The following is a 27595-nucleotide window of genomic DNA, read 5'->3' as shown; positions in this document are numbered from 1 at the left end:
ATTTTAGTCCTGGTAGTCAACACAGTGTCTAACATCTCAATTTCCCTCTTCTCTTTCGACTGAGGGCTCTGTTTACTGCTATCTGGGGCCATATTTGATTTGTCAATTCACTGTCTTGTTGGTGTTTTCATGGAGCACCCATTATAAGCTATGCAGGACAATAAAACAGGGAAGCAGAGTGATTGTCTCAAACACTCCCTTGCTTAATCAGTGCTCTTTTGTTTTGAGCTTAAGTGAAAGGTTCAAAGGACTTAAAAAATAGACTCAATGTGTGGACAATTTTTGTTTGCTTGTTTACAGTCTACAAACTTATTAAACCACTAGGATATTCTCAAGTCAACTAGTAGTATCTCCAGAAATTAAGACAAAAGGAGTAACTACATAGCATGCATTGGGGAGGAGGAAATGTATTACCTACAGGATTTGAGAAGAAATATTGCCCCAAAGTCACCTTGTACAATTAATTAGTGCAGTGAGCTGGGTTGTATTGAAATCATAGCTGTGCTATGATATCACTACCTCTGTCCTGGAGCAGCCGGGTAAACCAGGGGCAAGCAGCTTCCTATTTACTTCAACGTACCATTCAAACATCATCATTTTCTTGGGCATCATGATATGAAAAAGGTTGGAAAGCATAGAGAGCCCTGAGAGCCTACGGATTTATCATCATCCCGGCCACAGGACATGCCTATCATTGGCTTCTGCTTTAGAATTATATCAGCATGAAATAGAGATTTCCCGCGGGAATTTCATAATGAAGAGTTTTTCTGGAGTGAGAAAACCATGATTTAAAAAGAGTCATGTACCACAATGTTCATTGCAGCTCTACTTACAATAGCCAGTAAACGGAAGCAACCTAAGTGTCCATCGACAGATGAATGGATAAAGAAGATGTGGCACATATATACAGTGGAATATTACTCAGCCATAAAAAGAAATGAAACTGAATTATTTGTAGTGAGGTGGATGTACTCAGAGACTGTCACATAGAGTGAAGTAAGTCAGAAAGAGAAAAACAAATATCGTATGCTAACACATATATGAGGAATCTGAAAAAAAACCCAAATGTTTCTGAAGAACCTAGGGGCAGGACTGGAATAAAGACACAGACATAGAGAATGGACTTGAGGACACGGGGAGGGAGAAGGGTAAGCTGGGACGAAGTGAAAGAGTGGCATGGACATATATACACTACCAAATGTAAAACAGATAGCTAGTGGGAAGCAGCCGCATAGCACAAGGAGATCAGCTTGGTGTTTTGTGTCCACCTAGATGGGTGAGATAGGGAGGGTGGGGGGGAGACGCAAGAGGGAGGAGAAATGAGGATATATGTATATGTATAGCTGATTCACTTTGTTATACAGCAGAAACTAACGCATCACTGTAAAGCAATTATACTCCAATAAAGATGTTAAAAAAATCAATTATCTTTTCATATGATATTTTAAACTTGAGAGGATGCTTCCATCATCATTATTCATTGCCCTCACTTGGAGATATAGTGCAATTGTTAAATAATCACTTAGTTACAGCTAAGAAATGTGACAATATAGCGACAGCAAGTTTCATGACAATTACTTTGGATGACAATGCCACTTGATTAAACTACTATACAATAAAGCATTTCTTCTAATAGTAATTTGTTTTTAATGTCCATCCCCTATCCATCATCAAATTTGTCTCCACAGTTTCCCAGTGTAGAATCAATGTAAATTTAATAGAGTAACCTCAGTTTACAGGTAGAGGAACAAACACAGTGATTTCACAGAAAAACACATTGGCTTGCTCTCAATAACTTAAAAACACTACATCAACCAGACCTCAGTTTAGAACTATCTCGAAAAAGGCTGCTGCTAGTATAATTCTCAAGGCTATTTCAAAAGGGAGAGATAATGTGAACTAGAATTTTCAACACATAATTTTGTTCCACACAGATTAAAGTTTTAAGAACAACTTTATACATCTATAGTCAGCATTGTCTTACTGTATTCGAATATTTTTAATATTTATCCTATCTTAGTGTATTTATCAAGGGAAAGCAGTAATTTTAACAAGAGCATTGCATCATAAATCTAAAGAATAAATACAGGCGTTTTCTCACTCTACTCAACTCCTAAATGTTGGTTCAAGCTGAGAAAACATCAGGCATGTTCCACAAGTTTTCTATAAAATCATGTAGGAAGCTGTTCATATTCTCTTAACTATTTCTTTATTGTTAAAAAAAGGCAAGTGAAAACTTTACAAGTGCTCTTCCAATTCTTTAATGCTATATATTTTTCCATTATAATATATTTTAATGATATGGGTATGGAGTTTTGTTTTTACTATAAGGTAAGGCACAATATAAAAATCACTTGAATTTTTTTTTAATTTGGAAATAATTTTAGACTTACAGAAGAATTGCAAAGATAGTACGGAGAATTACCATATGCTCTCCACTCTACTTAACATTAGTATCTCATACTATCATAGGACAACTATCAAAAGAAAAGAACATTGGTTCAATATGATTAACCAAATTACAGACTTTACTTGGATTCAGTTTTTCCACTAGTATCTTTATTTTGTCCCAGAACCCAATCCAGGCTCCCACCTGGTTATGTCTTCTTAGTCACCTTAGGAGAACCAAGGACACTGGTACTCAGAGAGTAGTGATCACTTACTTTGTAGAATGTTCTTCAGATTGGATTTGTCTTCTCATGATTAGATTGAGGTTATGAATTTTATCAAGAATATTCCAGAAGTGATATGCCCTTCTCAGTGCATTATGTCTGGGGGGAAATGATGTTGCTGTGTCTCTCTACTGGTGATTTTAACTTTGATGATTTGGTTCAGCTAGTGTCTGCTGTATTTCTCCACTGTAAAAATTACTATTTTCCCTTTGCAGTTAATAAATACCCAGGGGGAGACACTTAGAGGCTATGCAAATATCCTTTCTCTCTTAAATTTTCGCCCACTAATTTTAGCATCCATCCAGATCTTGTCTGCTTTAACGGTATATTTTTCGTAATTCAAAATATATAACTGAAACATATATAAAAAGACCTGATTATTACAAAACTTAGATTTATTTTCTTTCTTTCTTTTTTAAAATTTTTCCTGACAATGCAAACAAATCTTGGGGAATTTCTCTCGAGCGTAAGATTTTCCAAGTTGCTACAGAAACCAAGTAATGATAGAAAAAATTAATAATACTTTATATGCTGCATATTGTATAAGAAATTTAATAGATTCTTTTAGTTTTTAATCTATGTGGCTATTTGCACAGAAAACAATGAATCATTTTTTCCACTTTTATAACTAAAATTCAGATTTTCTAGTTGCTGAATACAATAAAATGATATAATTACCTTATATTCTTTTTAATTTATGCTACATCGTCAATCTTATTATTTTCAAATCATTTCTTCCTTCTGATAATATTCATTATACCAACTTTATTAAATATTCACAATGCCTTAAGTCACACAAATCATATTTTGCTTACTGCATGCACATCTTGTAACTAAATATATGTTATCGGTAGTAAGAACCTGGAGTGTAATTTGTCGTGGAAGAAAGCATGCTGGCCTTGGGGAAAAGCTTTTGTATTCCAATATGATGTTGCAATTTAAATACAAAAATAAATAACTGATGGCTAAGTGGAGCTTTGCTAATTCAACAGTATATTTTAACCATCCATATTTTTTGCTATTTTGTTAAACTAACAGAATTTAAGCTACCAGTAAGCACATGATAACTATAGCACAATAAAACTTTGAAGAAAAATGAGAATCTTTCATCTGTTTTCATGACAGGAAGAACCAAACTAAAACCACAAACCAAAAACCAAAAACCAAAATAACCCCGACAGAATGTGCTCATTACGATTTAAAACTCTCTTTGTGTATCTTGTATGACCCTTAAATTTTATCTGATTCTTTTTAGTTTTCAGCTTTCTATTTGAATTGTAAATACTCAACCTAGCACCTGACCTAAAATATAAAATGCATGTAGATATCAATGAGAACAAAATCTCTTTATGATGACCCATACTACTTAATGATGGATAAATTAATTTTGAAAAAAATTTGTAACCATAATTTGCCATAACACTGATTAACCTCCATTGACTATTCATAGCATATCATTGGAATTTAAATAATTGCTCCTTCGGACTACCACCAACTATAAGCTATACCATCAACCATTAGTAAGAAATACAATTCAAAGTTAGTCCAGCGCAAATTTCTTGTGAATCATTTTTTGTTTGTTTTTTAAATTGCAGTGTAATTACTCAAGTTAATCTAAAAAAAATGACTTCATTAAAATGTAGCTATACTTTTGTTGTTCCACCTTGGTCTTTAATTGCTGTGGTCAAGAGGAGTCATATGCTTGTTTAACTTGATAGGTAATTTTCAACTGAACTTGAATTCCTTGAGGAAGACCACAGAATTTGTTATAGAGGTCTTAAGAAAACAAGTGTGGAAATTCAGTGTTTCAGACACCCACTCTGAAGTTTTTCTTTACCCCTCATTTCAGTTTTCTTTTGAGTAAAATGTGAATATCAATAGTTCGACTAATAGAGATTCAGGAAAAATCACTAAATGAAGCCAAAATGGTATTCAGTTGAATTTCCCAGCTGTTATGGATAAAATCCTGTACAGTTTACATGATACTTATTTAAAAACTGGTTTGATTATTATCATTTAAGTTTATTAAATATATTTTAGCTGGTTATATTCAGTGAAACTTTTTCATGAGGTCCCCTGAAAAGGAAGATCCCTTGTGAAAAATTACCTGTTAAACCAAACATGCGTTTGTGAGCATCACTATGTATTTATAATCCAAACATATCATTATATCTGCAAAACACATTTAGATCACATCTAATATAATGCAACCATCGTTTGGTTATGGCTTATTAAACTGGAAAATGAACTGTTTACTTACTTGGTATTTCTTGAACCTATACATATCTGCATATGTTACAAAGTAGGCAGTAAGGGTGGGCAATGTGACTTTTGAAAGAACTTAACAAAATAAAGAGAATGACGGTAATTAAAATTGAGGGTAGTTTAGAAAGTATGTCAGCTCTTACCTCTCAGATCTGCCTATTTACTTCTGAGGTTGGATGCTTAAAAATGCAGTCTATTATAGACCAGAAGTTTTATTCTGCATGGAAATTCATAACCAGAAAATTATTTTATAGAAAAAGTGATTTGTTGGAAAATACTAGCATATGAAGAAGAAGTGGTTCCATCCATTCAACATTGATTAAACACCTACTATTTATCAGGATCTATTTTAGGCAAAGGAAGACACAGACCACCATCTCCCAAAACTGCCAGCTAGTAGAAAAGACACCAGACAGGTAAATAACTAATTATAATAATGTAAAATACAAGCCTTAAGAAAGATGTATACAAGATACAGTGGCACTTAGAGACGAGTAAGGAACTCCTGGAGATGTGGTCTGAAAAGGAAAAGGTAGAATGGAGGGAAGGGCATTCTCTTTAGACAACACAGCCGAATGAAAGCATACGGGTCTAAAACAGGAAGGCACTGTCAAAGAACTGCAGGTTGTCTGGATGGCTGGAGCCTGAGGCAGAGTGGGGGATGGTGAAGGAAGGCACAGCAGATGACTTAGGTAGGCCGAGGCCAAACCAAGGAGGCTTTTTCTGCTCTGCCATAAAGTCTGATGTTTATTCTTAGGCCATAGAGATATAGGAATGATTTTTAAAATTGGAGTGACATAGTCACATCTGAATTTTACTAAATGTGGAAAATGGGAAAGAGGCGAAGTAGGAGTCAGGGAGGTCAGCTGGGAGGCTATAATTATGGTTCCGCCAAGGAATGACAGGTCTAGCCATAGTAGTAGCATGGAGAAAGGGGGGGAGATCTGAGAGTATTTTGGAGGAGAAACAGCAGAATTCTGTGATCATTTATACAGGCAGATGAGAGAGAGGTAAAAGTTGAGAATGGTTTGCAGGTTTTTGGTTTGGATGAATAGGAGAAAATAAAGAAAGAGGGATATATTTTGGAGCCATGATAATGAGTTTAATTTTAGATGTGCTGAATCTGAAGTAAAAACGGCTAAGACGAAAAGACAACCCTCAGAATGTGAGAAAATATTTGCAAACGAAGGAACTGACAAAGGATTAATCTCCAAAATATACAAGCAGCCCATGCAGATCAATATGAAAAAAACAAACAACCCAATCCAAAAATGGGCAGAAGACCTAAACAGACATTTCTCCAAAGAAGATACACAGATTGCCAATAAACACATGAAAAGATGCTCAACATCACTAATCATCAGATAAATGCAAATCAAAACTACAATGAGGTATCACCTCACACTGGTCAGAATGGCCATCATCAAAAAATCTACAAACAATAAATGCTGGAGAGGGTGTTGAGAAAAGGGAACCCTCTTGCACTGTTGGTGGGAATGTAAATTGGTACAGCCACTATGGAGAACAGTTTGGAGGTTCCTTAAAAAGCTAAAAATAGAACTACCATATGACCCAGCAATCCCACTACTGGGCATATACCCTGAGAAAACCGTAATTCAAAAAGAGTCATGTACCACAATGTTCATTGCAGCAGTATTTACAATAGCCAGGACATGGAAGCAACCTACATGTCCATCGACAGATGAATAGATAAAGAAGATGTGGCACATATATACAATGGACTATTACTCAGCCATAAAAAGAAACAAAATTGAGTTATTTGTAGTGAGGTGGATGGACCCAGAGTCTGTCATATAGAGTGAAGTAAGTCAGGAAGAGAAAAAACAAATACATATGCTAACACATATATACGGAATCTAAGAAAAAAAATGGTTCTGAAGAACCTAGGAGCAGGACAGGAGTAAAGACACAGACGTAGAGAATGGACTTGAGGACACAGGGAGGGGGAAGGGTAAGCTGGGATGAAGTAAGAGAGTAGCACTGACATATATATACTACCAAATGTAAAATAGATAGCTAGTGGGAAGCAGCCGCATAGCACAGGGATATCAGCTGGTACTCTGTGACCACCTAGAGGGGTGGGATAAGGAGGATGGGAGGGAGACGCAAGAGGGAGGGCATATGGAGATATACGTATGCATACAGCTGATTCACTTTGTTATACAGCAGAGACTAACACAACATTGTAAAGCAATTATACTCCAATAAAGATGTTAGAAAAAAAAAAAAAAAAGGCTAGCTATAGGAAAAAGAAATGAAATAGCCCAGCAGTCCTATTAACCAGAAATGCTATTTTGGGAATCAATAGATTTTTAAACTGATTGGCAATACTATCTGCTTCTAACAGTCTGCTCCAATATTTTGGGCTACTAGTCAATAACAGAAACATAGACAAGAATGACTTAATTTGTTGTGTTAGACTACCACTGTTTTTGAAAAAATAGAACTTAACTTTATGCTGTATCAGGAAATCAACTAAATTTGGCTTGTCTGTATAAGCAGCATAATTAGGAAAAAATAAGCATTTGCATTTGGTCAGTGAAGTGATGATAAACTCAAAGATTGCTTTTGGGACAACAGTGAAACACGTTAACTCAAGCTACTCTAATGCAATGTAGACAAACAATATTTATGCATCATCTCAAAAATATTTATACAGCATCTCATCATCTCATAGTTTACCAATTAAACTATGCATCACTTCTGTCATTATGGTTACTCCAGTTTAAAATTAACATGGCACAGATACACTTCAGTTGTTGAACTCAATCACACCATTCTTAAAGAAATCTGAATTTTAGGAACTATTGGCAGAGCAATAATAAAAATGAAAAGAAGTGCATTAGCTAAGAATATCCATAATTAATAAATCAAGTATGTGTTAATGACCCGTACTGTGGTTAGCTCTATCAAGGGCACCATGCAGGATAAAGAATGAATTAAGAAGCTTAAGAGCTAATCAAGAAGACAATATTCATTAGTGAAGAAAAAAAAAAAAAATCAAAGGCAAGTACCCAAACAGAAGGAGAGACAGCTTAGTAGTAAAGAGTGTTAGGTCACAGGATGGACTGTTTGGGTTTAATTCTCAGTTCTGCTAATTACTAGCTATGTGATATTGGGCAAGTTGCCTTCTCTGAGCCTCAATTTTCTTATCTGTATAATGTGATGACATATGTGTCTACTTCACCAGTTGTTAAGAGAATTAAAAGAGATAATACATACAACATGCTTAAGGCAGTGCCATGGTCATGCTAACCATTCAGTAAACGTTAGCTCTAATAATAATAGTAATTAGTATTTTTATACCAATTCATAAGCAATTGGTGAGGATAGGTAAGTGCTAAAGAGTTTCGAATAAGGGCAAGTTCAATGTGTCCTGGAGCATTTAGGCTATGTGCTGAGACTTTAAAAGCAAGATAAGCTTTGTGAGGTGAAAAGAGGAAACAAGAAGCCATTATAAGTCCCTGATACAATTTATTCATTCACTCATTCATTCATTCATTTCAAAATTCCCTGTAAAAACACTGAAGGATTATTTGATACCTGGTGTTAAAGGCCATGACGTGGCAAATGTGACTAAATTGAGGGTTTGTGCTGGAGAGCAGTGAGATACAAATAAGCGTGGGGCCCGTCATGAAGAGCGGGGCCAAGGGGTAGAACCACCATTGTTCTCATCTCAGCAGTCCTTCGCCACCCAGAAAGCATGATCGATGTAATAAGCCACAGAGGGGCATGATAGCTTATGTATCTCCTTCAGTCTTTCCTTTTTGAAACACTCTTGTTAAAAAACTGTGCCTTAGAAATTGTACATTCTAGGCAGGAAAAAGCACAGGGAACAGCCTGTTTGGTACTTTCCCACAACGCTTTTTGTTCTAGCTCCCTGAAGAATCTCATGGTCAGAATTTCAAAGAGTTTTCAACAGCCAATGTACAATTGATACTCTCTTCTGGAATTTAACTTTGGCAATGTCTGTGCACAGGCTATTGAAAGACTCTGGAATGAGTTAGTTGTATTATAACTCAAGGATACAAGTCTTAGGTTGTCCTTCCTATTTCTTTACACTCCCTAAGGAACTTTACTGTATTTCAATCTCTTTTGCCAACTCAAGGTTTTTGTGTTAGCACTGAGTTGCAAAGTCTACGGTTTTGACTAAATTTACTGGCCTAATTCCGTCACACAGACAATCAATTTCATTAATTCAATTGGTCTGGTGAACTTTCCACTGAATTAATTGATTATTTTTTAATCTCAACTGGCTGGGTAACTTGATTGGACTTCTGGAAATGTATTTTCTGAGCACATACAAAGGACAACTGTTTCTTTGTTAAATCCTGATAGCAAAGCCACAAAAATTTGCATGGAAAAAAGCCCAAAGACCAAACTGTAAATGGATATTCCCCTTCTCAGGTCAATATCTGGAAAAGCAGCTTCCCTCTCGCATACTCCTGTTCTTAAGCCCACTCTCGCTTCATGCACATGGAGTAGTCCACAAGAGGTTTATTATTAATGTTGCCTCCAGTATTTGTACAAATCATCTTCTACTTTCAAATGCCATGTCAGGAATCACTTGGAATCATAGCTAATAAGGTATATTCTACAAGCCATATTCCTGAATATATATATATATATATATATATATATATATTTAATTCTACCATTATCTTTAGTACTCCAAATACATTTTTTCTTTTTAATGTCAATTGGGTAAGGGTCTGAGACATTATGAGAGCAATTTGTTTCCTTCCTCCAAACTGCTAATGACATTTATTTAAAGCATTCCATTTTCTTTTCTGTCCAATGAATCTAATTTTATCAAGTCACATTCTAAGCATTGCATCTGGTGTTTTGTTTGATAGGACAGATTTGTGGGGCAAGTTCACCAACACATTATGATCAAGCATGGCTTGGATTAATATAACATGAATACACAAGCATACATTACAATTTAAATTTTATTTCACATGCAAAAAAAGTTATTTATAGAATTGCGATGAATTTCATGGTTTGTTGTTGAAAATCTTGAGAAAGTATTCTATTATTCTAAATGACATCCTTGTAAAAACGCAGTGCAGCTTTCATGGAAAGTGTAAAACTTATGTAAAGGTAATTCCTTTTTGAGCATGTATTTATTTTACACATTTTAACTAAAATCAACCGTTATGAATCTGTCTTCAACCATTCACTGACCAGCATTGGCAAATCTTGTTTTCAAGTTCTTAGCACATTTTTTTTTTTTTTTTTGCGGTACGCGGGCCTCCCACTGTTGCGGCCTCTCCCGTTGCGGAGCACAGGTTCCAGACACGCAGGCTCAGCGGCCATGGCTCACGGGCCCAGCCGCTCCGCGGCATGTGGGATCTTCCCGGACCGGGGCATGAACCCGTGTCCGTTGCATCGGCAGGCGGACTCTCAACCACTGCGCCACCAGGGAAGCCCCTCTTCGCACATTTTTAATTTGGATCTTTGATGACTTGTTAAACGTAGAGTCTCTTTTCCCAGAGAATTTTTCAAATCACATATGGTAATCTTCCCTAATTGAATTTTTTTTCCACTGCTTGTTGCTAGTTCAAAAATATTCTCTTCCCTTCCACTGTCCCAACTCAGTACCATACAATATGTATGAGATGATGTAGAAGATAATTAGGAAAAGGGAAAGTCAGGAAACAGGCAGAGGTGGGGAAATAAAGCAGGATGATTGAGAAGAGTGAATTGGAACCTATGAGGTCCATTTCACTGGTTTTATTAGCTCCTAAAGAGATAGTGCTTAGAGTGATTCAAAGGTAATGTGTTGAGACTATGGGCCACACAGAGAAGTATTAGAAATCTGAGTGACAACTGGAGGCCCAGAGTTGGAATGGGGAATTATCTACTTGTTACAAGATGCAGTATCACTCTGGAGCCCAGAGTTTGGTAGCTTTGGGGGGACATGCAGACACATGCTTGGTCTGAATTGGAACAGTGGCTACATTGGTATTTTCTTCTTCGCTATGCTTCACCAGCAGAAGGGTATGTAGAAGAGCAGATTCCCAAGGAAGAGTGAAATAATGGGTGAATACCAAGTAGGAACTAAACATAATGCAGTGGTTTTTAAGCATGAGGGGGTAAACCTCCTCAGAGTGTGGGGCAGGGATTGAGGTCCTCCCTCACTTGAGTAAGCACATCAAGCCAGTAGACAATCAGGCTACACAGAATCAAAGAAGAAGAAGTGATGTCTGTTCTTAACATAGAGGAAGAAAGAAGCAAAGGTTGAACTACATAGGCAAGGTAGAAAAGCTAAAAGTGTTTTAGCTCTTCCAGAATCAAAATTGTAGTACAGTTTCATTACTTTGAAATATTATAAACTCCTCAAATCCACTAGAGTAAAGCTTACACACCATATATCAAAGTCAACTAGAGATGATTTGGGATTCCACACTATTGACCATTGAGAATTGATGATAGTAAGACACTGTGAAGTAAATTCCTTTGTTTGACTTACTTGAGCCTCACAAAAATCAAAAAGGTAAATAAAATTATCTTCATTTTACTGATAAAACAATGTATTTGAAGAAAATACATCTTATAAAGTTTAACTAACTTGCCCTGAGTGATACAGTTGCTAAGTATTAGAATCAGGACATTTGTTTTCTATTTAACACCCGGTCCTATAAGCTGTGTTGTCTCTAAACATCACTTCAGGAAACCCCTCAATGTGTTTTGCTGAAAATTTAATTTAGGAAATATTAATATCACATCTATTGTTTTTCTTAAGGATACAAATAGCTCAATGAATACATAAATATAGTGTTCCTGATGCCTGGATGAACTAACCTCAGGGAAAAAAATGAAAAGCACTTTCTGAATTTATTTTGATTTTCCTTTTTATCAAATATATTATCCAATCCACTCTGAGCACACTGTAGAGACCTATGAAGGATTCAGTTTTCATGTGAATTAGCTTTAAAATTTTAAAAAAAAGGTTTTAATAGAGCAGGTATGAATAAAAAATAAAATTTCAGTCAACTGGATCTTCAAGTGTCTCCACTAAGATCTGGAAGACACAAAATTTTTCCATTTTTAAAGTAACAGCTTATAGAATATTACAAAGGATATTACATAGCCTTTGTGAGATGAAAATCATTTTAGCGTAGGGAAGAAATTAGCAGATATCAAGAGTATGCTACAGGAAAAGAAATTTCCTTTTTTGAGTGACTTTAGGCAAAGTTAAGTTAAAACAAAGCAAAACAAAGCAAAAAATTAAGCATGCAGTGGTCAAAAAGGATAATCTGCTGGAATTCAGAGTTATGCTATCCATTTCTCAAACTGCTGGGCAACATTTTTAACAAATGACACTCTCAGCTATATCCCACTAGAATACTGAAACACGCAGGAGGCAGCTGGTTAGCACATCTTACAGCACTTAGTGTTCCATTATTACAATAGTAACAGATAATTTTCAAAAACCAATTCCATTGTCCATCTTTACATATATCCTTGCTTCTTTATCACTGCCTATGCAAACCCAAGGGACTTATTCATCAGCCTGCCGTCAAGACATTAAAAAGCAGAGAAGCTGGTCTCAGGGCAATTGGTCTTTACATTATCTGCCACATTTTAAGTGCATGACAACAACAACATCAAAAATATAAAGTGTTGTTCTCTACTTTTTAAAATCAGTGCCTATTTTTCCAATGTCTATGAAGCATAGAAGACTGGGTCAAATGGAAATGGAATGATCTTAACCTGTTTTAAGAAGAACAATCAGAACTAAATCTCCCAAGGAACAAAACAAGTTGTGCTCTGTGTCTTATGCTCCTATTTTGGAAGTAAGGCCAGGCATGGGGCTGAACAGGCCATGCTGCCCTGGAAGACAGGAGCAAAGGGAACTGAAATATAGTAATATATGTGGGCACAAAAGAGCACCCTGGGGTCCCAAGCCATACAGAAGCAGCCTGGAATCAAGGACCTTGACTTGGGCTCATGAGAACTAACAGGCACGTAAGCAGATTTTATGTTACAAACAGCCCAGTAAAGACTAATTAATGAGTATTCAAGAAAACAGTAAGAAAAATAATTATTAAATACAAATGACTTAACATTAATCTAGATGTAATCTTCTAGTACTAATTCATTTCAACCCTTCCCCTCTAACCCCACCAAGCCACAAAAACTTGGAGGAAAAAGCAAAGTAGGAGCTTTGCTTTGTTGAATTATTGGATGGTAATAAATATTGGTACTTAGCAGCCACGCCATTTTTATAATTAATCAAAGCAAGTGGTCTGATGTTAAGTCAATGATGTTTATGTAAATCTGATTTACTGGATGTGGTCACATTAACATTATGGCTGGAAAGCAGCACAGTAATTAAAACTGTGCTCTGACACTGATTAGCTGTGTAATCTTGGGCATGGCACTTTATCTTTCTAAACCTCAAGCTGCCTCATCTGTAAAATAGAGGCCGATAATAATATCAACTTACAGAGATTTTGTGAAGATCAAATGTGATAGTGTATGAAACATAAAGCACCGTTCCTGACACAGAGCTAATAAATGGTAGCTGTAAGCCATTAAATAAAAATACAAGCCCTATTAACTTGTAGGTTAGTACCTAGCGACAAGGTCACAGGTTTGCATTCCCACCTAAATTAATTAATTTCCCTCTTCCATGTCCTAAAGCTGCCTGTCTAATACAGTATCTCTACCTGTGAACTGTGTGAGACCATGTGTATGGTCTGTATTAGACCCCAGTACATTACCCAGATGGAAGACAGTGACTAACATCTTTCTAGCTACAAAGAACCTTATGGTTTTTCCCAAGAAAATCTCCTACAGCTTTAGGCCATTTACTTATAATACACAAACAATCCATCTTTAAATTGCTCTCATTCACTTATACTATCCAATCTCTTCCTACTTTTTAAAAGAAGGTAAAAATTGACTTTTAACACAAAGTGCTGATAACAGTATCAAAATTATGGTGTTCAACTTCTTGGCTTATTAAGATGAAATAAGGGAGAAGAAAATCTATTAGAATCTTCATGCCTTGGTTGGCACATGTAACAGCACTAAACTTAGGGCATTTTTCAGCATTTAATAATGTTATAGCTTGGTGTCAGTCCAAAGGCAGAAAGGGTCAAACAAAAGCAAGTCATGGTGACATGCAAGATTGTTTCATTATCAGGAGATAACACCATCCCACTTCAATAGGCTGACATGGATTGCAATTTTCAGTAGCTAGTATTTCCAAGGATCTAGCAAGAATCAGTGAAACAGTACATGCCATGTCCTAAGGTCTAGGAAAGGAACAAAATTAATCTCAGTAATGCAGGAGTAATTTTAAAAGGTAAAGCTCATATACACATTTTTATCGACCTAAATAGCTGTATTAATTACAAGACTTTGAGGGGAGGGGAGTGATCTCAATACTTTATAATGAGTTTCATATATAGTAACACATTTATACACAAGTTTTACATATATATATGCATATATGTCTATGTACAGATATAGTTATATAACTAAATACATACTTATTCATCAACCATAGAGGGCCTATTATGTGTGGTGTCCTTTAATAATATAGAGGAGGCAACTTTCAGTTGCTCTATGTACACAGACCACACTTATCTTGAAGGTGCTTAGCCTGCAGTCCTAACTTCCCAGAACATAGATAATAATCAGGAAGCAAATGAAGAAAGTATCTGAAAGCTGAAATAGCTATGGCATAATTCCTTCACAGAAGTTTATTCACTTTTGCACATGGAAGTGCTCTTTAGAACCTCCCCTGTACTCTATTAGCTCTATCTTTGATGGGATTCTAAATTTTATGCTATTTAGCTTCCTAGTCTACAGCAAATGAGAAGCAAACAGTTACTCTGACCTGGAAGTGGCTTCAATAAGCAGGCATATTGATAACAACAAGCAACCGCTCTCCTAATAAGGGAGGAGGATGAAACAATTGAATTACAAAAGATAGACATAGGAATTTAGAATGCCTAGTAGCTTAGCATGAGGGCAACAGCTTCATACACTTCAGCAGCCCCACAGGAATTACTGTATTATAGCACAGTCCAGGGATTAATGTTCATAATGATGACCCTGAGTTATCAAAAAGAGGTTCAGTTATGTTAGCAGGTTCCATTCAACAAGGTAGGAATTGTGTATTGCTTTCAAAATGGTAAAATGAAACAGAAAAGTTCTGTTGCACAAAGTGGAAAACATCACTTACCTGGAAAGTTCATTTTTGTAAAACAATCTTCTCAAATTGTATCAGATAGTTACTATATGTATCCATCTATCCATCCTATGTATCTCATTTCTTGCAATTTTCTGTTCTTTTAGTTTATCTAAATTACCCACTACTCCTACCACTGCAAATCTCACCAAACTATAATACAGTATACTAATTAGGACACTACATTCACACTAATGGCTGAACTATATTATTTATAATTGTATTTTCAGACCAACTCTGAAATGTGAATGATCATTTTAAAGAATTCCACAAAAATACATTCCTGATAGCTTAGGAAAAAATGAACAAGAAAATACATAGTATTGGGTGGTTTCTGTTTTACTGTCTATAGTTGAGTTGTTTCCCAAATATCTCTTCCAGCCTGCAAGGCAGACATGAATTCACACATAGTGACAAGCCCTAAGGAACTTCATGAATCATCTGATATATGTCAATATGCAGATTATGATACACTCAGAGATGGTGTTTTGCCCACATCCCAGTTTATATCCATATTAAATTGCTAAGACAAAACTTTGAAATCCCACTGTTTCATTTCCTCTACCTTATGTTAGACAAGAATAAATTGGCATGTGTGCTTTACATTAAATTGTAAAATTCTTGCTGTACATATTATTTTTTTGTAAAGAATGTTGGGAATCCACCTCCTGTTGACAAACATGAACAGAACATGAATCAGAGAGTTTGAACTTTGAGTCTTAGATGAGAGTTAGACCACTAAATAATAAAGACACCAAAAATGGGAAGATAAAATTGTTTTTCAAAAGACGATTTTCTAAGAATTATTGTAAATTACAAATTGTTATAAATGGATTTAATTTTGGTTTGTTTCCTTCTTAAAGTTAAATAAAACCAGTTTTTTTATATTCTAGAAATGAACATCTCACTTAAACAAGCTTTATTATTATTATTATTATTATTATTATTTTAATTCACTTTCTTCCAACCTTAACTTTTAAGATACTAGCTTGGCTGTTCTTGATACTCTTTTCCACTCTTTTTTCCTTAAGTACTGCCACATACCATGATCTAGCCCATATCTTCTGCCCTTCTCTCTAAATGTTAGGCATATCACCCTGTGGGGCTGAAACCAACACACTGAGGACCGTCCAATATCCTTGTATGTCACTGTCTTCTTTACATGGTCTTTTTGGCATTTCTGTCTGGATATCCTATCCTTTTCAACTTGATGGGACCCAAATTACAATCATTTTCTATCTCACAAACTTGTTTCTTGACACCAGCTTGTGTCCATTGCTATCATTTCAAAACTTTGAGTCATCTGATTCTCTTATTCTTTATATTCATTTAGACATGACATCTTGTCACTTTTTCTTTTGGAATATTTCTCATTTCCATTCTTTCATCTCCATTCCCAACCTCCTCCAACTAGTATAGGACCCATAAGTTCAGGCCTTTACTACCATAGCAGTCTCTGGTCTCTTTTTGCCTCAAATTCATTTTACAATTAATAGTCTTAATTTTGTTTTATACTGTCAGTATCTTATTTAAAATACTAATTGAGCAACTTGTTCCATTTTCCTACTTCTCACCTAAAAACAGCTGCAGAAAGACCAAACTTATGGTCTTTGCATCGTCAAACCCTCACATTTCTTTTGCATTTGAAAAATCATAGCAGATTTGTTTTAACATCTCTGTATTTTCAATGTCATCATCGGGGGTTACATACCTAGAATCATGCTCTGCTGTACTCTCTTTTCTTCTACACACAAGTTTGACCAAGCCAAAGACACAGCTCCTGCTTCTAAAGACAAGTCTTGAAAGTAGACAGGCTTTCTCTAAGTATAAATTCAGGGGCTTGGAGCTACTTACTTCTCTCCCTCCCAAATTTCTTCTTCCTTTCTTTCTGACGCCTACAGTTCTACAACTAGAAATATACCCTTCTGGGTTTAAAGGTGAATCCTCATAACCTTCCACATCTCCCAGTAAAAAAATGCCAGAAGATATTTTGTATTTAAACTGGAGTTTGGAAACTGACTTGCAGAATGTTACATTTAGCCAATATAGAATAAAAAAAAAAAAAAAGGAAGTGGTTGCCCACATTTACAAATATTAGGACTCAAATAAAAATTTAGATGTCCAGTTTTTCTTAAAAAATAAAAAAATCTAGTCTTACTGGGTCTTCATTCTTGTGTAATAGAGATGAAGGGGATTCCAATGGTGAGGCAGACCTTCTCTGATTCACAGACTGTACCCCTGCCTGTCATCTTACACTGAGTCAGCTTCACTCATCTACATCACCTGCCAGGCATTTGATTCTGAGACCCTTTCTTTATTTTATTGGTCATTTACACCTTATAAAGAACAATATTTGAGTTAGTTTCCTCAGGGCTGGGTTTCATAGGATCAAAATGGAGTATGAGGTGGCTGATAATTACGGAAAGGGAAAAAAGACTGGGGTGGGGAGGGGCTATTTAGAACAGACTGCCTTGGTACAGCAAAGGCAAATATGATCCATTTCACTCTTTTGCGAGGTCTTGGCCCTGCTTGCTTCTCTACTGTAAGAACTATGCCTGCAATAGAACATTCTAGAAAAATTCAATTTCCAAATTATATTAGGAAAGATCTAGACAGCTACAGGTCTGGAGATAACACAGAGTAATCAAAAAGGAACAGGCTACACCCAAATCCGCAGCCTAAGTGATATCAGCCAGAGTTACATGGGTTTAGGTTTTCAATACAAATTGAAACAATGCATTCTTATCTGCACAGGCTTCCTGGGGATGCTATAATGTTTCTTAGGCCAGAGTCCACTGTTACCATCTTATTATATGTAACTAGTTGAGGCTGCAACTGGAAATCACAGCAAATTCCTCTTACATTCCTTGGGCCTTTCTAAAAGGAGCTCCCTTGGGAGAAACATGACATTATTTTATACAGATAAAAAGGAATCTTGTCACTATAAGCCCATGCCAGCCCGACTCAGAAAAAAAAATCAGCCCACTTTGTCGAGGTCCTCTGTCCATTTGCAGAAGTGCTACTGCTTGTCTTATTTAATAAATGAAAGCAATTTTTAAAAAAGCACACAATCTATAAAATGCTACATAAAACCACATTGAAACTACAAGTAAAAACTGACAACCAACAAAATCCTGCTTTCAAATCCAATTTCTTAGAAAGGCCTTGATTCTGCAATGTCTACCACATCTCGATTCCCTCCCCAGGGAGAGGATAATAGCATTAAAGGTCACTGGTAGGGACTGTTGCCAAGTCAACGAGACAAGGACTCTCTCTCTCCAGAGATGTATCAAAGTGTGCAGTGATGGGTTGATTAGGCCAGAGTATCTTCTGTATTATGCATGTAAATGGGAATTAATGTCCACAGAGTGACAGCAGCTATTTTGTTGAGTTTGGTAAAAATGAAACCTTGTACTTAACCCTCAAACCAATTCTCTGAAGTCTGTGTTGGGAGGAGGATGCAAGACAGTATTTCCATAATTAAGTAGTTTGTATCTGACTTATAAATTTCTTCGACTCAGAACTCAAAATATTTAGCACTGAACGGAGAGAGAATACACATTTCATTAGCATTTCTTTGGGTTTGTTTCCTCCTATAACAAGGTAACTGCTGAAAAACAGTGAATAGTAAGGCTATTTATGGCCAAATTGTAGGAGAAAATCAGTAGGTTATTTAAAGATGAGATTAGTAACACCTCGTTTACCTGGGTATTTCCTGGGAAAGAATAGTTCTGGAGAACTGATTTTTCCATGTGCTTAAAGCTTATTCCCACTTAAGACCTAAATTTTAGATAGTAATTTTTATAAAATAGATTACCAACTGGCTTCCTGCCTTCCTACATAGATGTATGTAAACATAATGTTATCTTTTTTTTTTTTTTTTCCTTGATGACTCAGGGGTCATCTTGGTGAGGATTCATTATTGTACCATATGGCTATATAGTTCTATGCCTACTATAGCATTTTTCTCTCTCGGCCCTCAATGTCAAGCTTTCAGCTGTCACTTTGGCTGTCACTAGCCTCTTCTCAGCCTCCCCTTTGCTGTTTCTAATGTGTTGTGGGCTGAGAAACCAGATAACCAGGCTGATTAAGAATGACATGCTGAATAAAAGTCAATGGGGCTCAGAGTGAGGCACGAAGAAATAAAATGCATGTACTTAACATGGAGTTTTCATGAAAACTATTTTGGATATGCAGAAGCTTTTTCACTTAACTTTAGATTTCGGGCAATCCCATTAGGGTTGAGGTTGCTCTTTGAGTTGGCAGGATATTTCTGCATTTAGTATCAAAGTATTTCTCCATAGAGAGACAGATAGTCTAGACAAGATACAAGCAAGAGAAGCTAAGCAGACTCTCTGGAAGTAAAGGGATTGTGACAGACAATACTCAAGGACCCTAGTCTAAAACCTCAGAAAACTATAAAGATCAAAATCTTCCCTTGATCACTAGACGTCTTTTTTTTTTTTCATGTAGAGATGAAAGGCAATGTCTAGAAGGCCAACATTGAAGGATAATAGGCAAAATGTATGGTTTCCTGTTAGAATCTTTCAGAATTGCACCTTTACCCCTTATAACTGAATGGTGGGCCAGGTGAGATGGGAGAATCTTAGAAAGGAAAAGGCCAGAACTAGGTGTGTTTTCACATGTATCAGTATGAAGCTGTCTCTACTTCACTTCCACCTCTTTCCAGAAAATGCCCAAATCAGGGCCCCTACCTAAAGTCTTTTTCCTTGTGTCTAATGCTGTCCCTGGGGATAGTTTATGGGGTCCCCAAATGCCTGTGGCATCCAGAGCCTCCCCATCTCCACACACCACCACAGTCTGGTGTTAAAACATAGACTCACCCATCCGCCTGTCTGTATTCGAATGACTTCATCTTGATGGCTTGGCAACACCCAGAACTCTCCCTTCAGATCCCTCTATATTTATTTATGGCACACACAATCCATTTTTGTCCTCTTTAAATACTTCCCTCAATGGTCATGATAAAGGGATTTCACATCTCTAAAACACATAAAGGGTGTGGGTCTGGGTGGGAAGGAGACATGCTTTTCCTGTCCCTCTATCCCTAGGGCCCAGGTGTAGCCAGGTCTTCACTGCACTCAGCAGAGATTTCTTAGATTCAAACAAAGATGAGAGCAGAGACAGCATCCCTTATCTTGTCAGGAAGTTCTTTTCTTTCCAGCATCACACGATGGGCTTTTGTTTTTATTTAATGCCAACCTGTATGCAGGACAGCAAGGCCCTCCCAGAGTCCCAAACACTCTCAAGAGTAAAATTAGTATGAAATCCAGTAGAAGAATATTGATGATACAATTAGTCCCAAAGCTCAAAGGCCACAGGGCAACATCATGGGCTTGCTGCTAATAATCACAATGTTTTCCTCTGTAGAGGCATGTTGTATTTCAGGTCTTTTGTACCACACTAAGCTACACCTGCTTCCTTCACATTGCAACTGGATTATTTTCCAATCTGGAGACTTAAAAATAAATAGAAATACCCCTTGACTATTAATAGTTGGGTTTTCTGCAATTGTATCTAAGTCATGTGAACATGAATCAGGGTAATCAATTTATTCTATTTTAAGACACTGAAATTGAGATCCACATCAAACCATTTTAAATCTACATTCAACTAAATTTAATATATACAAACTTATTGCATTAAAAGCAAAATGAAATTGAGATCCACGTCAAACCATTTTAAATCTACATTCAACTAAATTTAATATATACAAACTTATTGCCTTAAAAGCAAACTGAAGCAAAATATCACTGTAGATAAACCAGTAAAAAGTATACACTCTCTGAAGCCCTCATGTTATCCCTTTTTTCAGAAATGTTAAAAGCCTGACCCCCCCCCAAAAATAATAATAGTAATAATAAATAATAGACTTGTCAACAAAACCAGTTCTACAGTTCCATCAGGCTCACAGATTTCAGTCAGTACAAAATGGGCTCCATTTAGAAAAATTCTCTGTATAGCAAAGCCCAGCTCAAAATCACATCCTCTAAGAAGCCATCCAGGCTTTCCAGCCAGAAGTCCTTGGTTTATATCTTGCCCCTAACTTTACTATGGCTACTTGGTTTCGCTCTGTTGTTGTGGTAATTTTTACCATATGAACCCTTCTCTAATAAATAATAAGCTCTTAGGTAGCAAAAGAAGTTCTTCCCATCTCCACATTATCCAAAAGTACCTAGAAGAGAGTCCAATGTAGATACGGAATTAGACTCAAGATTGCCATCCATTGTTTTGTCTACCAAAAAAAAGTTATTTTGAAATGAAGAAACAACACTAATCATTTTATAAACCCATTTGTGGTTTCTCACCTGCTTGTATTTTAAATAACAACTGCAAACAGAACGATGTGATACTAACATTTCATTTTTACATAAAATTTTAAGTCAAACTCAACTTTCCAATTGCTACAATTTGCTGCTAGACTAATCAGTAATTGTACCTAACCTGAAATGCAAAACACAACAAAAAACATGGTGATATAAAACAGAATATTCCAGGCATTCATAAATATGCGTTCAACAGCCTCTTCTATGAATGACTCAGCACATAGACCTATGAAATTCTGATGGTACTCTTTATGTATAGAATAAAAACCATCTAGAGGCAGCAAAATGGATGAATTCTCTAATGCATCATACCGTGAAACCATCAGAGCCTTGGATGTGAGACTTGGAGGGAACAGGGAAGAATTTGCAAGTCTCTGGATTTCTCTGAATCTTTACTCAGAGATGTCATTTGCAACTAAATTCATGGGTGTGAGAGTGAGTGTGATAGAAGTGAATTATAATGTGCACCACCCCCCACAAAAAAAAACTGTTTCCTTTACTCTCCACACTTCTAACAGAAAATGAGTGGGGCTTTTTCCCACACCAACTAATTCCACAGCTCTCCAGACACCAACTGGGTGTCCTACAATTCAATTCTGACACTAACAACCAGGAGTTAGAGTCGATCCCAGAGGCTAAGTCTCACAAGACTGTTCCCCACTTCGGGTACCAATTTCAAGTCCTAAGTTGTCACCTGTACTTTTGTGTCCCATATCCCCTTCCTCAAGTTTAATAATTTGCTAGAACAGCTCACAGAAGTCAGGAAAGCTCTTTACTATTACCCATTTATCATAATAAATATAATTCATGTATCTTTTTGAATTAGTGTTTTTGTTTCTTTTGGATATATACCCAGGAGTGGAATTGCTGTGTTATATGGCACTAATTCGAAAAGATACATGCACCCCAATGCTCATGGCAGCATTATTTACAATTGCCAAGATATAGAAGCAACCTGTCCATCAACAAATGAATGGATAAAGAAGATGCGGTATCTATATACAATGGAATATTACTCAGCCATAAAAAAGAATAAAATTTTGCCATTTGCAACAACATGGATGAACTTGGAAGGTATTATGCTAAGTGAAATAAGTCAGAGAATGACAAATACTGCATGATATCACTTATATGTGGAATCTAAAAAACACAACAAACTAGTGAACATAGCAAAAAAGAAACAGACTCACAGAACAAATTAATGGTTACCAATGGTGAAAGGGGCAATATAGGGGTGGGGGATTAAGAGGTACAAATTATTCTGTACAAAATAAGCTATAAGGATATATTGTACAACACAGGGAATATAGCCAATATTTTATAATTATAAATGGAATATAACCTTTAAAAATTACGAATCACTATACTGTACACCTGTAACTTACGTAATATTGTACATCAACTATATTCAATAAAAAAGTTTTTTAAAGATTATAATTCAGAAAGAGCCAAATGGAAGAGATGTATAGGGCAAGGTATGTGGGAGGGGCATGGAGTGTCCATCCCTTCTGCAGATTTGCACCTTGATATGTTCACTAACTCGGAAGCTCTCTGAACCTCTCTGGTTAGAGTTGTTATGGAGGTTTTATTATGTAGGTATGAGAGATTAAGTTATTGGCCATTGGTGACTGAACTCAGTCTCTAGCCCCTTTCCCCTCCCCAGAGGGTCAGGGGCTAGTGCTAAAAGTTGCGGGCCTCTAATCACTGGTTGGTTCCTCTGGTAACCAGCCCCCATTGTCCTGTATCACACCATTAGCTTAATCTCAGGTATGGTTGGAAGAGGGTTATTATGAATAACTAAAGACATACCTCTCAACCATATCTCCATAGGATTTTAGGAACTGTGGGCCAGGAACCAGGGAGGAAGACTAACTATATATTTCCTATCACAACGTAACAGTCTCTCTTAAGTGGCCTTGAAAACATATATTTGTGCAGAAATACATTACACACCTGTGCTGAAGCACTCTTATCCTAAGTGTCATCTTAGAACACAGATCTGATCAAGTTCTGGGCTTGAAAATGCTAATTTCTTTGATCTAAGTGGCTCAAACCAAAGGAGATAAAATATGCTAAGCACTTTTCCTGATTCTCTCTTCCACAAACGCACACAAATAATAAACTAACCGCTCTCCTCCTCATTCTTTCCCTCTAACCATGAGAACTGCTTAACTATTGTGTTCCCTGTATTATCTAAGTGAAACATCTGCCCCTCATCAGGTACAACAGATTAAACGATGTATTAAACTGGATGTTAAATTTGGGATGCTGTTTCAGTCACCTCACTGTCCTGGGGTGACATTTTTCTAAAGGCATTTTCTTTTAATACTTCAAAAGTCAATGATTACATTTTAGATGGAGGCATGACAGGAATGTCTAATGGTCACACAAATGTCTTTGTAGGCAAATATACAGAGGCTTTAAAGATGTGAGGAGAGTCATGTATAGTTGGTTTTATACACTAAGTGATTTTAGAAGTGAAACTTCTTAGCTTGAAAATACACACAAAAAATGAATAAAAGCTCTGACATGGGGAAAGAAAATCTCAGGAAGGTGAACTGGGCTTGAATAACTTGTATTACATGTAAATGGAAATTCCTGTTTCAGAATAGTTTTTTATCGGCTTAATTTTGCACTAGCTAACAGGCTCAGATTGCCTTGTTATCTCATATTTTTATAGCAATTCAAATAAATGACTTTTTTTTTAACATCAAAGTTGAAAAAAAATTAAATCTCTTTAAATGTTCATTTTATTTCATTAGGAGGGAGAAAAGTGTCTTATTTTCTTAAGTGGAAAGAGTATACATACCAGTTTTGTTCTTAAATGCCATTGTAAAGATTTGTGATGCTTTTTATTTTTACAATCAGGGTTGCTGTTTCTGCACTGCAGAATACTGCACTTTACAAAATTGTCAGGTTGGACAAAAGAAGACAAGAAGGAACACTGAATAACTACCCAGTTTCCTTTAGGACTCTTGCCCCCATCGCAGATTAATAGCCCTCCTTGGTCTTGGTCAGTCTTCTGGTGGCCATAAAACCCCTCAAGCAGACTCAGGGCTACTCCCATATAAAACCCTGGATAAAGAAGATGTGGCACATATATACAATGGAATATTACTCAGCCATAAAAAGAAATGAAATTGAGTTATTTGTAGTGAGGTGGATGGACCTAGAGTCTGTCATACAGAGTGAAGTAAGTCAGAAAGAGAAAAACAAATACCGTATGCTAACATATATATATGGAATCTTAAAAAAAAAAAAAAAAAGGTTCTGAAGAACCTAGGGGCAGGACAGGAATAAAGACGCAGACATAGAGAATGGACTTGAGCACATGGGTGGGGGAAGGGTAAGTTGGGACAAAGTGAGAGAGTGGCATGGACATATATACACTGCCAAATGTAAAACAGATAGCCAGTGGGAAGCAGCCACATAGCACAGGGACATCAGCTAGGTGTTTTGTGACCACCTAGAGGTGTGGGATAGGGAGGGTGGGAGGGAGACGTAAGAGGGAGGAGATACGGGGATACATGTATATGTATAGCTGATTCAGTTTGTTATAAAGCAGAAACTAACACACCATTGTAAAGCAATTATACTCCAATAAAGATGTTTAAAAAAAAAACCTCTCCCTTTGCTTTCTCCCTGTGAACTATAATAGTAGCCCACAGCTCCTGTTCCCCACGAAGAAGACAGAATATTCATTTGCCAAGTCTTCCAAAATAAACTTAGTTTTACTTCTACATAAATTTGAAGCTATCTAGATGTAAGTTACCTATACTCATCTGAAAAGCATTTAACTTGTATCCTGTATTGATTCAGTCTGGCTTTGGGATATATATCTGGGCATGAAAACAAAGAAAAAAATATCAAATGGATTGACTTGAGACCATAAAAAAGAAAAGGTTCTATCTAATCTTTACTAATCCCCCCTTTCCTCTTTTATTTTCCAGGTGAGTTAATTAATATATATATATATGAAAATTATTTTGGAACATATAATCTAACTGATCTTCCATAAGAAAAGCAAGCTGTATTTCATAAATAGAATTAAAATGCCTCTGAATAGTATTAAAGATTGTATCATTAAAACATCCTATTTTAAACATAATTCCTTTTTCATTCTCTGGTTGCTTCTTTGTGCTTTACAATAACATGCTATGCACTGTATGTTAGCAGTAATGTTATATGCTGTTTTTAGCTTGTTCTGGATTTATCTTTTCAAGGTCAAAGCATTCCAGCATGCCTAAGAAGCTACTCTGTGGAGATCTTTTTTTCATAACTTCTTTTTCTTCTTAATTCCCAGACATATTTAAAATTCTAATCAGAGTGTGAAGGGCCACACTTGAATATAACACAGAGAATCTAAAATCACTCATCCACCACTGTTTTGTCCCTGTTTATTTTATGACCCATCAACAAAAAGTTATCTTTGCAATCAATCTCGTTAGACTTGCCAGTAATGAGATTAAAAATTGAGGAGAGGTGCTTTTTCTTTTCTTTCCTTTTCTTTTCTCCCCCCTTTTTCCCCCCCCCCCCTTTTTTCCCCCCCCCCCCCCCGCTTTTAGGTGGTATGAGTCACTCTATCAGTGCTGCATTTAACCAATTACTCACACCCCTTCTAATCTATCCTTGTCAGCGTTTTCATATTAGCACGACACGAAAGTTCCACTATCAATCACTGTTTCTTCGGCTGCCAGTCAATATTCACTTTGTGAATATTGGCCCTGAATCCTAATCTGTGACAATCTACGAGTTTCATATTTAATTTAAAAAGTTCAATCTGAAAAAAAGATACAAAACTATTCGTGAATTCCTGTAAAAGGGAAGTGCCAAATTATCAGCAGCAGGGCCACCATTATTCATGGGTGAAATAGAAAAACATCTACTCCATGCAAAGTCTGGGACTTACTGCTTGCCAGTTTCCATTTCCCTAAACTGGCCCTGCTGCCTCCACTGAATGCTGACACGAATAGTTTCTGATGGGGCAAGGTTTTTCATATCACAGTAGAATGCAGATTTAAAAGGTAAAATTTCAAAGGAGAGAGTGCAAAAACGTATAAAGAAAAGATATCGACCCTGGAGAAGATTTTGATAGAGGAAACATGGGAAAGAAGATTCTGACTAAATGTCCAAATGCTAAATACAAAATGCCAATAGAAAGAGTATAAGAGGTAGGCTGAGGTCCAAGATTGGAGGCTGGCATGGCAAAGAACATCTCCACTGGGCAGTGAGAGTCATGTGGTTTTCTTTGTTTTGGGGGGGTTTAAAAATTTTTTTTTAAAGTCTTTATTGAATTTGTTCCAATATTGCTTCTGTTTTATGTTTTGGTTTTTTGCCCACGAGGCATGTGGGATCTTAGCTCCCCCCGACCAGGGATCGAACATGCACCCCCTGCGTTGGAAGGCAAAGTATTAACCGCTGGACCGCCAGGGAAGTCCCCGAGTCAAATGTTAATAAACAGCATCTCCCAGCTGCCTCCTGGCTTCTCCAAGCTGTGCTTCAGAATGTAGCCATACTCCTTTGGTTTACTCTGTCTAGCAACTTTTTTCTGCCTACACTTGTGTGCAAAGTCCAAATGAACTGGCACAGAACAGAAAGTGTAACCACAAATGCAAAAATATCGTAACAGTTTATTGAAATACTTTGTATAAATGAGCTTTGATATTTCCACATTAAAACAGCATTTTTACTACCACTAATGACTAAGGAAATTAAAAAAACAGAGAGATGGTAACTAGGATCCAATTTTTGTATTAATAACTCAGATTGAGAGAGTTGGTATATTTTCAAAATCATAGATATGTCTGTAACCTAAAGGTATATTTCACAGCATTTAATTTATTGTTTTTGAGGACTGACGAGTGTATGATTTAATGGGTAAAGATTAATGTACTTTGAAATACTGGATACTGACTACAAATATATGAACTATTACCTGAATAAGATAAGACTTTGTAAATTAATATGCTACTCTAAGAAAGAAAAGATCACAAAAAAGAATGAGGGGAGAAAAAGAGGAATTCCAACACTGTTCTTTCATAACCTTCTTTATATGTTTATTGCAGTAATTATTTCTAAGC

The sequence above is a fragment of the Aethalodelphis obliquidens genome, unplaced genomic scaffold (assembly GCF_003676395.1).
Source record: "Aethalodelphis obliquidens isolate GAN/ISIS:26980383/991018 unplaced genomic scaffold, ASM367639v1 scaffold12, whole genome shotgun sequence".
NCBI classification, from domain to species: Eukaryota; Metazoa; Chordata; class Mammalia; order Artiodactyla; family Delphinidae; genus Aethalodelphis; species Aethalodelphis obliquidens.
The sequence above is the reverse complement of the archived record's forward strand: the minus strand, read 5'-3'. Positions refer to the sequence as shown.